At 40.8% G+C, this 15,827-nt stretch overlaps 1 pseudogene across 1 annotated transcript; it reads right to left on the minus strand.

Moving 5' to 3' along the window:
- Positions 1-3,527: 3,527 nt before the first annotated feature.
- Positions 3,528-5,350, minus strand: LOC308246714 (small ribosomal subunit protein uS5-like; annotated as a pseudogene). Its single transcript has 2 exons — positions 5,346-5,350; positions 3,528-4,251 (listed from the first exon to the last, which is right to left on the minus strand). The product of its transcript is annotated as a small ribosomal subunit protein uS5-like (transcript).
- Positions 5,351-15,827: the final 10,477 nt, after the last annotated feature.

The following is a 15,827-nucleotide window of genomic DNA, read 5'->3' on the forward strand; positions in this document are numbered from 1 at the left end:
TGAATTCACTAATGCAAAATAAATTATGATACTCTAGACTGAGTAAATTTGGCTTTATTTTTTAAAAAACACCCGAGAGAGAGGAGTGGAAGAAGAAAAATTTTTTCCCTTTTATCTTCATATTTACTCTTTTTCCATCTCATCACTTATGGAAAAGAAGGGGATTTATTTTAAAGACAGACTTTATTAACATAATACTATATAAATTTAATCTAGGAGAAGTAATCAATATTGGAAAGAGAAAGATATGTTTGTCTCGTAGATACCTCAGTTTGAAGGTCCTGATTTCTCTTCAGGAACCTAACTGGGAACCTAGCATAACACATTCAGAGAGGACCTGGAAAACTGGGAGAAGAGCAGAGGAGGAAAAAAAGATCAAGAAGATCACGAAGGACAGGATGGTTAAGGGAGGGAGAAGAGGGGAAGGGAAGTGCATAGAAGAGGGGGAGTTTACAGATGTTGAGTCAGACACTGAATAGACTGAATGTTAAGTTGGAAGAAAAGTAAAAATATCATTTGGGCAATATATATGACATTTGTTTCATAATTTGATATACTTCTGGGCAATTGATTCCTCATGAACCACTCCTAGGGTATTTATAACACTTTTTTCTCCTGGTTGTTGAAAACTTTGTCAAGGACTAGCATTTGGGATATACTGATTCAAAATATTTTTAGCCTGCAAGAAGGTCAAGGTTTCACATTCCACATGCTTTTATTCTCTATCTCAGATATCCATTGTTCCTTCTTTATCTAGATCATTTCTATTCATTTTTCATGATTCATTGCAAATAGTAACTTCTCCAAAAAAACCTTCTTAGCTTCTTTTTCTAAATCTGATGCCCTTCCTCTGTGCTGTCATAGTACCCTTGTCATTTTTAGCTTCTTTTTATGATACTGAATCATACTTGCTTGTTTTAATTGTTTGTCTTTTACTTATGTATAAAATTCCTGACAGTAAGAACTGTATTTTAACTGTTTTCGCACTTCACTTTGTGTTGAATGAATAAACGCTGTTTCACATTTATGAGTCATTAGGCTTGCTATTTCCCTGCCTACAATGCCTTCCTTCTTGTTTGCTGGGAAATTTCTCCTTATATGTTTTAACTAGAGGCCCGGTGCATGAAAATTCATGCACTGGAGGGGGGGTCCCTCAGCCTGGCCTGCCCCCTCTCACAGTCCAGGAGCCCTCAGGGGCGGGAGGCAACACGGCAATCAGGAGGAAAGGCCACACCCCATCACACCTCTGTTGCTGCCACTGCTGGCAGTGCAAGCCTCAGCCGGCCCTGGTTACCTGAGCCTCTGGGGGCCCTGGGTGGCTGGGCAGCTGCCATCTGAGGCTTGCCTGTGCCTCAGGCTGGCCCTGGGCAGCTGGGGGGCTGAGGGGACTGGGGGACTCTGGAGGCAGGTGCGTGGCAAGGCCGGGTCTGCCTGGGGGTGGGCCCGGCTTTGCTGCACACTTGCTGCCCCGGCGGGGCTGAGGGGACTGGACGCTGCCATTTTGAGGGCTTGGCAGTCAATTAGCATATTCCCTTCTTATTGGCTGTGGGTGCTGCCATCTTTGTGATGATGTAAGGGTCAATTAGCATATTCTCTCTTTAAGATAGGATATCCTTCCTGTTAAACTGATTGTTAGGTCTCCAGAGGCCAGAGTGGTGAGGGATTACGAATTTATTCAATCATCTGCACACCAGGTGACTGAGCCTGGATGGCTCCAGCATCCAGTGATGGGAGTCAGTGGCTTTTAAAGGACTTTTGGTGGGTTTTTTTCTGGGTGGAGACTTCTTTATGCATACCCAGAAGGGAGATAATGGAATGTGGTCACCGCAAGTGAAATGTGGTCAAAGGGAATGTCCATAGTGAAATGACCTGAAAAGCCAGTTCCCAGGGGAGGGGAATCAATTCAATTGCTCAATCAAACCTAACATTGATCTGCAAATCTTTCTCGACCTCTTCTCTCACTGCAGCAGATTTGATGATTTGACCCTCTGCCCTAATTTTGTACTTTTCATTAAAGAGTAATTTTCAAAATGATAAATTATATCTCTCATTTAAATGTAAAATAAAACACATGTGAACTATTTTATTTAAGTCATCAATTAATAAGTGAACCAGTAAGATGGCACAACAACTTCAAATGAGAATTGGATTTATGTGTCTCTTGGACAAATCCATTTGCATTGCCCAGCACAGGAACCATTTACACTACTGTGGACAAGGAATATCTGCACTGTCATTAGTTTTCTAGAGGTTAATTTCCATCTGTACAGAACTGTAGAATATTCTAGTCAAAGACAATGAAAGACACAGGTTCTTATAGAACCATATAACCTTCAACATTCCACTGAAAGGACATTCAATAATCTTTTTGCCCATAAGAAAGTCATTCACGTTTTCCTCAACACTTACAATAGTATATTATTAAGTTTTCACCCTTTTGAAATTATTTTCCTATTCTTCTCCCTGCCTCATCTGCTCCCCCAGTAAGCCCTTTAGGAAAAAGACTTGACCTAAACTCTTCTCTGGGCTGAGTAAAAAATTTATTACCACCCTCCCCCCACCCCCTTATTTTTTAAATTGTCTTTATTATTGAAAATGTTACAGATGTCCCCTTTTCCCCCCATTGGTTCCTCCCTCCCACTTTCACTCCTCCCCCCCCCAACCCCCCCCACCCCCGCCGGCTTTCACAGCACCCGTTGTCTGTGTCCATAGGTTATGCATTTATGCATATAAGTCCTTGCTTGGCTGAAACCAGCTACAACAAAGAAGGTCAGTTAATTAAGCTAAAAGTAAAATGTGAGTAACTTTTAAAACCTAATTGTGAGAAAGCATTGGAGAATCGGCAAGATTAACAGATAATTCTTTCAGTTCATTTTTTCAGTGTCTTTATTCAATCCCCCAATGCTTACAGCTAGTTTAAGCTCATTTCTCTTAGATAGGGAGAGAATGGAGGTTTCTGTAAGGAGCTGAGCACATGAGGAAAGATAGAGATGATGGTAACAAAAGTAATAGTAACCAGAAAAATAACTAATGTTAGAGAATCTACCATGGGTCAGGCCCTTCACAATGTAGTTTTGTTTTCATTTGAGATTGGACTGTTATTAGCATCCTATAGAAGGGATCTTAAGTAACATGGAAGACCATGCAGGAATTAAGTGGCAGACTAGGGTTTAAAACCAGCACAATCAGATTCTGAGTTCTTAACCATTAAGCATTACCTGGGCACAGGAAAGTCAGCACCAGGATGAGTTGTGATGGGTTGGTGTCTGAGGCTATGCCCACCCAGAAGTTCTTAGCAGAGGTTGGGTCTGTGAACTGTACTAATAGTCAACTCAGTAAATCTAAGCAAGTACCCTCCCCCTCCCCCCCAATACCCACATAGTAGATGTTGACATGTAAACAGTTTTTCTCATACTTGGTGAATTTCTTATTATCTGTATCAATGGGGATAAAGAAGAGGATGGGCGGCAACACTCAAAATTGAGAATACTAGATATTTTAAACACCTAATGCTATTACTTAACTAATTAATTAATATAAAATTGTGTGGTGGTCACAGCTTGAGCCTGGGTCCTCTGCACAAAAGCTCTGGAGTGGGTCTTTACAAGATGGTCAGTGAATTTCTGATAGAGGCACTTGGTGAGCCTGGTCTCTTTCCAGAGGTTTGGGGTGAGATAGGTCTTGGAGATGGCATCAAAGTTGGCCTTGGAAAAGTTGCTCAGGGTGGCAGCACAACCCAGGCCGAGGTGTAGCAGTCATGGATATCGGCCATCACCAGCAGTGTCTTGGGCACAGGGGCTGAGACATGCCAGTGCCCCTGGGCGCAGAAATGAGGTACACCAGCACAGAGTCATAGCAGCTGGTCACCGTGCAAGGGACAGTGTGGTGCTTGCCAATCTTGTTCCCCAGTAGCCTTGCAGCACAGGGACAATAGAGAGCTTGGCCAGGATGATGGCTACTCAGATGGCAGTGGCTACTTCCTTGGAGCACTTAACACCCAGATGGACATGCCCATTGTAGTCCCCAGTTAGGACAAATACCTTGAATCGGGTCCTCTGGTCAGCTGCGTATACTTCAGGATAATCTTCAAAGCCTCAACCTGGAGATATCCCTGAGGAAATGTCAGTGACTTCAGATTCCTCGATGGACAGGGAGAAGAGATAGGTCTCCTCCAGGCACTTGATGTTTACGTCCTTGACCAGGTGGCCCAGCTTGGTGATGGGACTGCACTCCTTGTCCTCGACCTTTCCTCTGCAAGCTCCATGACCTCACACGGCAGACTCTGGCCTCTAGGCCTCTGCCAAATCCTCCATGCAACCTGCCTGGGCCTGGAATTCCAGGGCCCTGGGGCCTTCAGACCCACCCATAGCACCAATGTCATCACCATTTGGTGTTTTCTCAGAGAGGAAGTGATGTTTGTTTTATAGATACTCTTTGAAAGTATTTGATAATCTGTGGCAGATGTTTTAGAAATTCTCTTTAAATAATGTTATATAGTGCTTCCTTGGTTCTGAGTACTGTTCTGGTTGTTTATATGTAAACTCATTTAATTTTCAAAACTACCCAATGGAGTTGGTACTACATCATTTATGGATGAGCAAATGGAGGTACAAAGTGTTAGAGTTGGGATTCAAACATTTGCAATCTATCTTCAAGAGAACATGTTTATCACTGCAGAACTGCCTCGTGGTGAGATCACACTCCATAATGTCCAGTTATGGTGATGGCTGGGGTGGGGGGTGGGGCAGGCTAGAAGAGGTCAACTGGGGGAAAAAAGGGACATATGTAATACTTTCAACGATAAAGATTAAAAAAAAATAATGTCCAGTTATAGATGAAAACACCCTGTTTTCTCCATGTCATTATAATTCTATTTTCATCTTGTAACTCACTCTTAGCTTGGAATATATTACATGTCAGTACCTTTTTCAGGCTTGCTTCTTTCTGCACTCTCCTTGCATAGATAAGAGGGTTGGGTTTTAGAGGACTTCCTTTTACAAAGTAAGTAGGAGTTGAGATGACAAGAAAATGACAGTAAACAGAAGAGGAATTAGTAACATCAATTTAGCTTCTGTAGTAAGCACCAACCCATTTAACTGGAAAAAAATCTAAAGAGAAGCATAGTTTATAGGATAGCAAAATGGATAAATGAATGTGAGTAAGTTTAAAGACCAGCTACAATCATAAATAATAGATATAAGGAATGACCTCTAGAAATTTAATAAAATTCACTGCAGCATCACATCTGGGCTCTGATTCTTATTAGTTGTGTGACCTTGAGCAAGCTAAGTAACCACCTTAAGTTCAGTTTTCTCACCTGTAAAATGAGAATATTGAGTACCTACCTCATAGGGACAGTGAGAGATTTAAGTGAGATAATGTTTGTTAAATGCGGAGTATAGACCTGGCATTTGGTAAGTGCTCAATCCATTCTGTTATAAATTACTCCAAAATGCTCTTCCTCAGCCACTAAAAAATACCTTTGAGAGTGTGGAGGATATATACCAGTGGACTTTTTACTTCACAGTCATGCATAAACATGTGATAAGTGGGATGCAGAAATCTTGAAATTGAAACAACTGTCGAAATGAGATCGAACTTGATGAGGTTGGGGGAGGGAAGTAATTCAATAAAGCCAGATGAACTGTGATCTATGTTTACTGAGATTGTAGCTATCTGTTACCAACTGTGTGACAGGGCACAGTACAGAGTCATTGACAAGAAAATAATCACTTATATTTAGAAATCCCGTCACATCTCATGAAATTTCCCTCCAATAAATGAACCAGAATGTTTACAAGTGCTTTCATTTTTTAAAAATTTACTTCAACTTTTTCTACTAAATAATTAGGAATAATATCTGCTTTTTTTATTTGTAAGTATTTTTATATTATCCATCACAATCCTATATAATAAAAGGGTAATATGCAAATTGACCCTAACGGCAGAACAACCAGAACAACCGCTCCACCAGTCACTATGAGGAGCACTGACCACTTCTCGGTCCCTTTGCCCAGCCGGCAGGCTCCGATCACCTGATGGTGAACAGGGAACCAGGGATTGGTGGCAGTGGGGGAGTGGGGCCGGCTGTGGGCAGCTGGGGAAGATGGCCCCAAATACAGGCTGGGCCTAGGGACTGTACCTGCGGATGAATTTCCTGCGCCGGGCCTCTAGTATAGAAATAATTCTGCAAGTTGAATTTTTGTTTTCTGTTATTTTTAGGCCTATTGTAATTTATGAATTTGGGGTAAAGTATCTATTCAATGCCCCAATTGATCCTAAAGCCAACTTTTCAGCTGAATAGTTGGCATGCAAGATAGTTGGGGTTACATGCAAAATAGTCTGTTACATCATAACGAAGCTTATTTCTTTAGTAATGTTAGAGATTCAGCTGAATTCTTAATATTTTGAAGACATAACTTGAATCTAGAATCTATTTTGAAAATTCTACTTGTACTTCATACTTTTGGATTAATTTTTTTTTTAAAAAATATATTTTTATTTCAGAGAGGAAGGGAGAGGTAGAGAGAGATAGAAACATCAATGATGAGAGGAAATCATTGATTGGCTGCCTCCTGCATTCCCCACTCTAGGGATCGAGCCCACAACTCAGGCATATGCCCTGACTGGGAATCCAACTGTGACCTCCTGGTTCATAGGTCGATACTCAACCACTGAGCCAAGCTGGCTGGCCTATTGGTATTGTAATACAATTATTTTCTTATGCAATTAATTTTCTGTAACATAATCTTTTAATCCCAGTGTATCATGCTGGTCAATTGGCTGTATCATTTTTGAGCTTTTAATCTGGGAAACCATATATATATGGTTTCCAATATGCTGTTGTATTTTAATGGGGAGTGCATTGAATCTATATATATATAATTTCTTTATTGATTAAGGTGTTATATATGTGTCCTTATACCCCTATTACCCCCCACCCCCAACTCCCACTCATGCCCTCACCCCCTGTTGACTGTGTCCATTGGTTAGGCTTATATGCATGCATACAAGTCCTTAGGTTGATCTCTCCCCTCTACCCCACTCTCCCCTACCTTCCCTCTGAGGTTTGATGGTCTGATTGATGCTTCTCTGTCTCTGGATCTGTTTTTGTTTATCAGTTTATGTTGTTTATTAAATTCCATAAATGAGTGAGATCATGTGATATTTATCTTTCTCTGACTGGCTTATTTCACTTAGCATAATGCTCTCCAGTTCCATCCATGCTGTTGCAAATGGTAAGAATTCCTTCTTTTTTACCCCAGCTTAGTATTCCATTGTGTAGATGTACCACAGTTTTTTAATCCACTCATCTGCTGATGGGCACTTAGGCTGTTTCCAAATCTTAGCTATGGTGAATTGGGCTGCTAAGAACATATGGGTGCATATATCCTTTCTGATTGGTGTTTCTGGTTTATTGGGGTATATTCCTAGAAGTGGGGTCACTGGGTCAAATGGGAGTTCCATTTTTAGTTTTTTGAGGAAACTCCATACTGTTCTCCACAGTGGCTGCACCAGTCTGCATTCCCACCAGCAGTGCACGAGGGTTCCTTTTTCTCCGCATCCTCGCCAGCACTTGTCATTTGATTTGTTGGTGATAGCCATTCTGACAGGTGTGAGATGGTACCTCATTGTCGTTTTGATTTGCATCTCTCGGATGATTAGTGACTTTGAGCATGTTTTCATATGTCTCTTGGCCTTCTTTCTATCTTCTTTAGAAAAGTATTTATTTAGCTCTGTTGCCCATTTTTTTGATTGGATTGTTTATCTTTCTTTTGTTAAGTTGTATGAGTTCCCTATAAATGTTGGAGATGAAACCCTTATCGGTGATAACATTGGCAAATATGTCCTCCCATGCAGTGGGCTTTCTTGTTGTTGGTTTCTTTTGCTGTGCAAAAGCTTTTTATTTTGATGTAGTCCCATTTGATGGTCTTAGGCGACCCTGCTAGTGGTTCTCAACCAGTGGGTCACGGCCCACAGGTTGAGAACTGCTGCTGTAGAGCCTAAGACCATCGAAAAACACAGATATTTACATTACAATTTATTAACAGTAGCAAAATTACAGTTATGAAGTAGCAACAAAAATAATTTTATGGTTGGGGGTCACCACAACATGAGGACCTGTATTAAAGGGTCGCAGCATTAAAAAGGTTGAGAACCACTGCCCTAGGAGCAGTATTGGTGAAGAAATTGCTTCGGCATATGTCTGAGATTTTGCTGCCTGTGGATTCCTCTAGTATTTGTATGGTTTCCTGTCTTATGTTTAAGTTCTTTATCCATTTTGAGTTTATTTTTGTGTATGGTGTAAGTTTGTGGTCTAGTTTCATTTTTTTGCATGTATCTGTCCAATTTTCCCAACACCATTTGTTGAAGAGACTGTCTTGACTCCATTTTATGTTCATGCCTCCTTTGTAAATATTAATTGAGCATAGTGGTTTGGGTCAATTTCTGGGTTCTCTATTCTATTCCATTGATCTATATGTCTGTTCTTGTGCCAGTACCAGGCTGTTTTGAGAACAGTGGCTTTGTAATACAGCTTGATATTTGGTATTGAGATCCTACCTACTTTGTTCTTCTTTCTCAGGATTGCTGCAGCTATTTGGGGTCTTTTTTATTCCAGATGAGTTTTTGGAAAGTTCGTTCTAGGTCTGTGAAATATGCTGTTGTATTTTAATGGGGAGTGCATTGAATCTATAGATTGCTTTGGGTAGTATGGACATTTTAATGATGTTGATTCTCCCAATCCATGAACACGGTATATTCTTCCATCTGTTTATGTCTTCCTCTATCTCTTTTTTCAGCGTACTGTAGTTTTCCACATAAAGGTCTTTTACCTCCTTAGTTAAGTTTATTCCTAGCTATCTTAATTTTTTTGGTGTGATGGTAAATGGGATTGCTTTTTTAGTCTCTCTATAAGTTCACTATTGATGTAAAAAAATTCCATAGATTATTTTGGCGTTAATTTTGTATCCTGCTACATTGCCGAATCATTTATTAAGTCTAATAATTTTTTGATGGAGTCTTTAGGATTTCTATGTACAGTATCATGTCATCTGCAAATAAGGACAGCTTTACTTCTTCTTTTCCAATTTGGATGCCTTTTATTTCTTCTTCTTGTCTGATTGCAATGGCTAGTACTTCCAGTACTTTGTCGAACAGGAGTTGTGAGAGAGGGCATCCCTGTCTTGTTCCTGTTCTTAGGGGAAATGGCTTTAGTTTTTGCCCATTGAGTATGATGTTGGCTGTGGGTTTGTCATATATGGCTTTTATGATGTTGAGGTATGACCCTTCTATTCCCACCTTGCTGAGAGTTTTTATCAAGAAAGGGTGTTAGACTTTGTCAAATGCTTTTTTCCCCATCAATTGATATGACTATGTCATTTTTATCTCTCATTTTTTTATGTGATGTATCACGTTTATTGATTTGAGGATATTGTACCATCCTTGCATCCCCAGGATAAATCCTACTTGGTCATGGTGTATGATCTTTCTGATGTATTGCTGGATCCGATTTGCTAGAATTTTGTTGAGGATTTTGGCATCTATGTTCATGAGGGATATTGGCCTGTAATTCTCTTTCATTGTGTTGTCTTTATCTGGTTTTGGTATTAGGGTGATGCTGGCTTCATAGAATGAGCTTGGAAGTGTTCCTTCCTCTTGGATTTTTTTTTGAATAGTCTGAGGAGGATAGGTTTTAGTTCTTCCTTGAATGTTTGGTAAAACTCCCCTGTGAAGCCATCTGGCCCCAGGCTTTTGTTTGCTGGAATCTTTTTGATGACAGCTTCAATTTCTTCCATAGTTATTAGCCTATTTAGATTTTTAGATTCTTCTTGATTGAGTTTTTGAAGGTTGTTATTTTTCTAGGAATTTGTCCGTTTCCTTCAGGTTGTCTAGTTTGTTAGAATAGAGTTGTTCATAGTATTTTTAAACAATCCTTTGTATTTCTGTGGGGTCTGTTGTTATTTCACCTCTTTCATTTCTGATTTTGTTTATTTGGGTCCTCTCTCTTTGCTTCTTGGTGAGCCTGGCTAGAGGTTCATCAATCTTATTTATCCTTTCAAAGAACCAACTCTTTGTTTCATTGATCTTTTGTATTGTTGTGGTTTTTTTTGTCTGTATGTCAGTTATTTCTGCTCTGATCTTTATTATCTCTTTCTTTCAGCTCACTCTGTTCTTTCTAATTCTTTAAGTTGTAGAGTTAGATGATTTACTACCATTTTTTCTTTTTTTTTTTGAGGTAGGCCTGTAGAGCTATAAACTTCCCTTTCAGGACTGCTTTCATTGTGTTCCATAGATTTTGGATTGTTGTGTTTTTATTGTCATTAGTTTCCAGGATTTTTTAAATTTCTTCTTTGGTCTCTTTGGTGACCCAATCATTGTTTAATAGCATTCTATTCAGCTTCCAAGTGTTTGAATTTTTTGGGATGTTTTTATTGTAGTTTATTTCTAATATTATGCCATTGTGGTCTGAGAAGATGCTTGATATCATTTCAATCTTCTTGAATTTGGGGAGACTTTGTTTGTGACCCAATATGTGGTCTATTTTTGAAAAGGTCCCATGTGCACTTGAGACGAACATATATTCCGTGGCTTTGGGGTGAAATGTTCTGAAGATGTCAATTAAGTCCATCTGATCTAGTGAGTCATTTATGATTGCTATTTCTTTGCTGATTTTTTGTCTAGAGTATTTATCCAGTGATGTCAGTGGTATATTAAAGTCCCCTACTATGATTGTATTATTGTCGATCTCTCCCTTTATATATTCCAGGAGTTTTTTTAATATACTTGGGTGCTCAAAGTGGATATATTTTAAATTTTAGAGACATTATGCTATTTCAGACATTACAGTTAAAAAAAAAGCTTAAAAATGAAATATTCTCCTTCTCCAGAAATTCCATTATCAGAAAATGGTAATAGGACACACACACACACACACACACACACACACAATTGAAACAGTAAGAAATGCAATCCTAGTCAAAAGAACACACATAATGCATGATATTGTTAACATTACCCAATATAATATTTTGGCTGGCTTTCCACAAATGCAGCAATTTAGAGTACAGCTTGAGGAGCTGACCAATTTTGGCATATCTCAATCATTTTATAGGGCAAATAGAAATATTAGTTCCTGTAATTTTCAAGGTAGTCCCTCCTACCCTGTTCATGTACCCATGAGGCCTTCCCCCAATGTTCAAACAGAACATCTTCCTAACACAAGCATTTATACTGTGCTTGAATGCTTTGGGATTCCCATATTGTCTTTCCTGTACTTGTGTTTCAGCAGCATTCAAAGCACAACAGCTGGCCCATCGTGAGGCTTTTCCCCCCATAGCCATTAGCTGTTATAATTCTCTTTGTGTTCTTAATGGCTGTAGATAGCTGCTAGGCCAGCATCTGCTTGAGACACAACTACAGTGAGAAATTCAAAATCACAACTTCAAGCCTCTTGTAACTTACACAGTAGCTGGGGCTCAGATTGTTATGTACATCTGAAAATATGAGTATCCATTCACCAGGGAAAGTAGGAGAGAAAGCAGGGAAAGAATATGGAAAATAAATTAGGGTGTAGTAGTCTGGTCATTTTATGTTACTAGTGTGAAAGTCTTTTTGAAACAGTATGAAGATAACATAAATATGGTTATGTTTAAAGTTTTAAATGGAGGTAAATTCTGTAGAGAACATGTTTAGCTATCACATTCAATTTTATGTTATGCTGGAAGCTCTTAAGTACTGATAGGCTCTCTAAATAGCAGATCCCCATTTTGATGAAAGAATAAGCACCCGCCGGACAGCTTGGCTCAGTGGTTGAACGTGGACCCTTGATTCCAATAATTACAGGCTGTTGTTGTTCCTTGTGATTAAGCCCCTATCACAGTTCAATTCCCGGTCAGGGCACATTCCCAGGTTGCAGGCTTGATCCCCAGTGTGGGGCGTGCAGGAAGCAGCCGATCCATGATTCTCTCTCATCATTGATGTTTCTGTCTCTCTCTCCCTCTCCCTTCATCTCTGAAATCAATAAAAATATACTTAAAAAAAAAAAAAAGAACAAACACGCTACCATAGATATATACATTTTCTTTCAAGTATAACTCTGTATTTATAGAGTTATACTTAGGCCCGCTCCCTGCCACCATCACTGCACTCGCAAGCCATGAGCCCAGCTCAGGGCTTCTGTCTGAGAGGCACTCCCCCTGTGGGAGTGCACTGACCACCAGGGGGCAGCTCCTGCATTGAGTGTCTGCCCCCTGGTGGTCAGTGTACGTCATAGTGACCCGTTGTTCCGCTGTTCGGTCGATGTGCATATTAGCTATTTATTTATTTATTTATTTTTCTTTATTGATTAAGATATTACATATGTGACCTTATTTGCCTTTTATTATATAGGATAGTACAAATGATAGGAGAACTTGGCCTATGCTTTTTTTTTGTACCTCAGTAATATTTAATATTGTATTTGCACTGCATTAATGAATGTTATAGTAATTTGTATGACTAAACTATTTACATCCTTCCATTATATTTCTGAAACATAGCAGTTTGATTGTTACTTTGGGGAAATAGGAATAATAATGGTGGCCATAAACTTTGAGCTGTTTGAAGCATTTGATTATAATTTCCGCGGGCTTGAGCATCTGTCCCCTGTCATGAACTAAGTTATATTGCCAGTGTTTGCACTGATAATCATTTACTTAAGAATAAAAAATAAAGGTCTGTAAAAACTTTCAGCATCACTTAACCTTGTTTGATTTGGGAAACTTCATGTGAGATAATTTAGCTAATTAAGACCGGTGGTAAGAAGTGTTTTTGGGTGAAATGCGAGAAATACATTTTTTATTTGTTTAACTTTAATAGTATCTTATTTATATGTAGCAAATTAAAGCTTGGAAAGATGTTAAGATATCCAAATGGAGCTCAGAAGATAATTTTAATAACATTTGGCTGATTACTAGAATCTTTTTCTTAAGACTGCAATCATAAATACATATATATGTTCACATCTACTTGTACATTTAGTGTATCAACTATGTAATATGGAAATCATATTTCTGAAGTCTCCAGATATAAATGTATAACCCAAACTTTTAATCAATGGATATTCCAAAAAATAGTAAATATAAAATTATACATTAGAAAGTAATAAGAACAATTTTTAGAATAATATTGAAATAAAAAAAAAACAAAAATGAACGAAGACATAAAACATTAGGAAAAGATTGATAAATGTACCCACACAAAATTAAAAAGAATTACAAGAAAAAAAAGAACAGAGGCTAAAGACAAATGGCAAAGGTCCACTTCTTTTTAGTATATGAAAAGCTCTTATCTTCCAATAAAAAAGGCAGGAAACATGCATAGTCACTTCACAAAAAAAGAGGCTAAGTAAAAATCACTAGTAATTAAATTTTCCAAGGCCCTAGCCAGTTTGGCTCAGTGGATAGAATGTCGGCCTGTGGACTGAAAGGTCTCTGGTTCAATTCCCATCAAGGGCACATGCCCAGGTTGTGGGCTCAGCCTCCAGTAGGGGGTGTGCAGGAGGCAGCTGATCAATGATTATCTCATCATTGATGTTTCTATCTCTCTCTCCCACTCCTTTCCTCTCTGAAATCAATAAAAATATATTAAAAATTTTTTTTGCAAGTTAAAACAACAAAAGCCATTTATCATGTCTTTTGGAAAAAGTGAGCGTGATAATATTCAAATTTGACAATGATATGAGGAAATAGATGAAGATATAGTTCCACTAACTATATCTTCTAACTTTTTGAAGTGCAATTTTGCAAAACTTGTGCAATAGAAAAGTCATGAGTTTTGACCCAGCAACTGCACTGTTAGAAATTTACCCCTATTGATATATTTGCAACCATACACATATACATTCTTGTGTTATCTATAATGTCAAAACAATGGAAACTACATGAGTGCCTCTACTAATTCCATGAATATTAGTAATCCATCTAAGTAGATTACCATGGAGTTCATACAAAAGTATGAAGTAAATCTGTATATACTGATTTGGAAATATCCACATAGGGAAAAAAAGAACAAGGTTCAAGATACAATACATAATATAATGTACTAGAGGCCTGGTGCACGAAATTCGTGCATGGGGGAGGGAGGTATCCCTCAGCCCAGCCTGCACCCTCTCCAATCTGGGACACCTCGAGGGATGTCCGACTGCCCGTTTAGGTCCGATCCCACCAGGCAGTCGGACATCCCTCTCACAATCCAGGACTTCTGGCTCCCAACTGCTTGCCTGCCTGCCTTCCTGATTGTCCCTAACCACTTCTGCCTGCCAGCCTGATCACCCCCTAACCACTCCCCTGCCAGCCTGATTGATGCCTAACTGCTCCCCTGCCAGCCTGTTTGCCCCTAACTGCCCTCCCCTGCAGGCCTGGTCCCCCCAACTGCTCTCCCCTGCAGGCCTGGGTCCCCCCGCAACTGTCCTCCCCTGCAGGCCTGGTCACCCCTAACTGTCCTCCCCTGCAGGCCTTGTCACCCCTAACTGCCCTCCCCTGCAGGCCTGGTCACCCCTAACTGCCCTCCCTTGCAGGCCTGGGTCCCTCCCAACTGCCTTTCCCTGCAGGCCTGGTCGCCCCCAACTTCCCTCCTCTGCCGGCTTGGTCACCCCTAACTGCCCTCCCCTGAAGGCTTGATTGCCCCCAACTGCCCTCCCTTGCAGGTCTGGTCCCTCCCAACTGCCCTCCCCTGCTGGCCATCTTGTGGTGGTCATCTTGTGTCCACATGGGGGCAGGATCTTTGACCACATGGGGGCAGCCATCTTGTATGTTGGAGTGATGGTCAATCTGCATATTACTCTTTTATTAGATAGGATAGAGGCCTGGTGCATGGGTGGGGGCCAGCTGGTTTGCCCTGAAGGGTGTCCTGGATCAGGGTGGGGGTTCCCTTGGGGCGTGAGGCAGCCTGGGTGAGGGGCCTGTGGTGGTTTGCAGGCAGGCCACGCCCGCAGGCGACCCAAGTGGAGGCCCTGGTATCTGGGGTTTATTTATCTTCTACAATTGAAACTTTGTAGCCTGGAGTGGAGCCAAGCCTTCTGCTTGCTCCATGGCGGCAGCCATTTTTTTTTTGAATTTATGTATCTTCTATAATTGAAACTTTGTAGCCTTAAGCGGAGGCCTGGGCCAGCCAGGGTGTGTGGAAAGCTTGGCTTCCTCCATCACCAGGGGCAACCCTAGCCTCCTGCTCTTTCCAGCTCCGTGGCTGCCGCCATTTCTGTTTGGGATTTATGTATCTTCTATCATTGAAACTTTGTAGCCTTGAGTGGAGGCCTAGGCTGGCAAGGGCAGGCGGAAAGCTTGGCTTCCTCCATTGCCAGGGAAACCCAAGCCTCCCTCCTGCTCTCTGTGGCTGTAGCCATCTTGGTTGGGTTTATTTGCATATCCGCTCCTGATTGGCTGGTGGATGTGGCTGGTGGGCGTGGCTTGTGGGTATAACAGAGTGATGGTTAATTTGCATATTACTCTTTTATTAGATAGGATACTACAGGCCTGGTGCACAAATTTGTGCATGGGTCACATCCCTCAAGGTGGCCTGTGGGGATTGGGCCGAAACCCACAGTCCAACGCCACTTGCTGCTCCTGCCTGCTGCTCCCACTCATATTGGCCTCGCTGTGCAGGCTCATGCCCAGTCAGTCCAACAGAGAGAGGCGCTTCCGCAGCAGCACTTGCCAGCCAAGAACCCTGTGTCTGGTGCCCGCTTGAGGGGGTTGGGGAGGTTGTGGGATGCCCTTGCAGGCCTGGGATCTGGATCCAGCCCGCTGACATTCGCGCCGGTTGTTAGGAGCCACCTGGTGGCCACTTTT

Source organism: Plecotus auritus, assembly GCF_963455305.1.
Source record: "Plecotus auritus genome assembly, chromosome: 4".
Classification (NCBI taxonomy): domain Eukaryota; kingdom Metazoa; phylum Chordata; class Mammalia; order Chiroptera; family Vespertilionidae; genus Plecotus; species Plecotus auritus.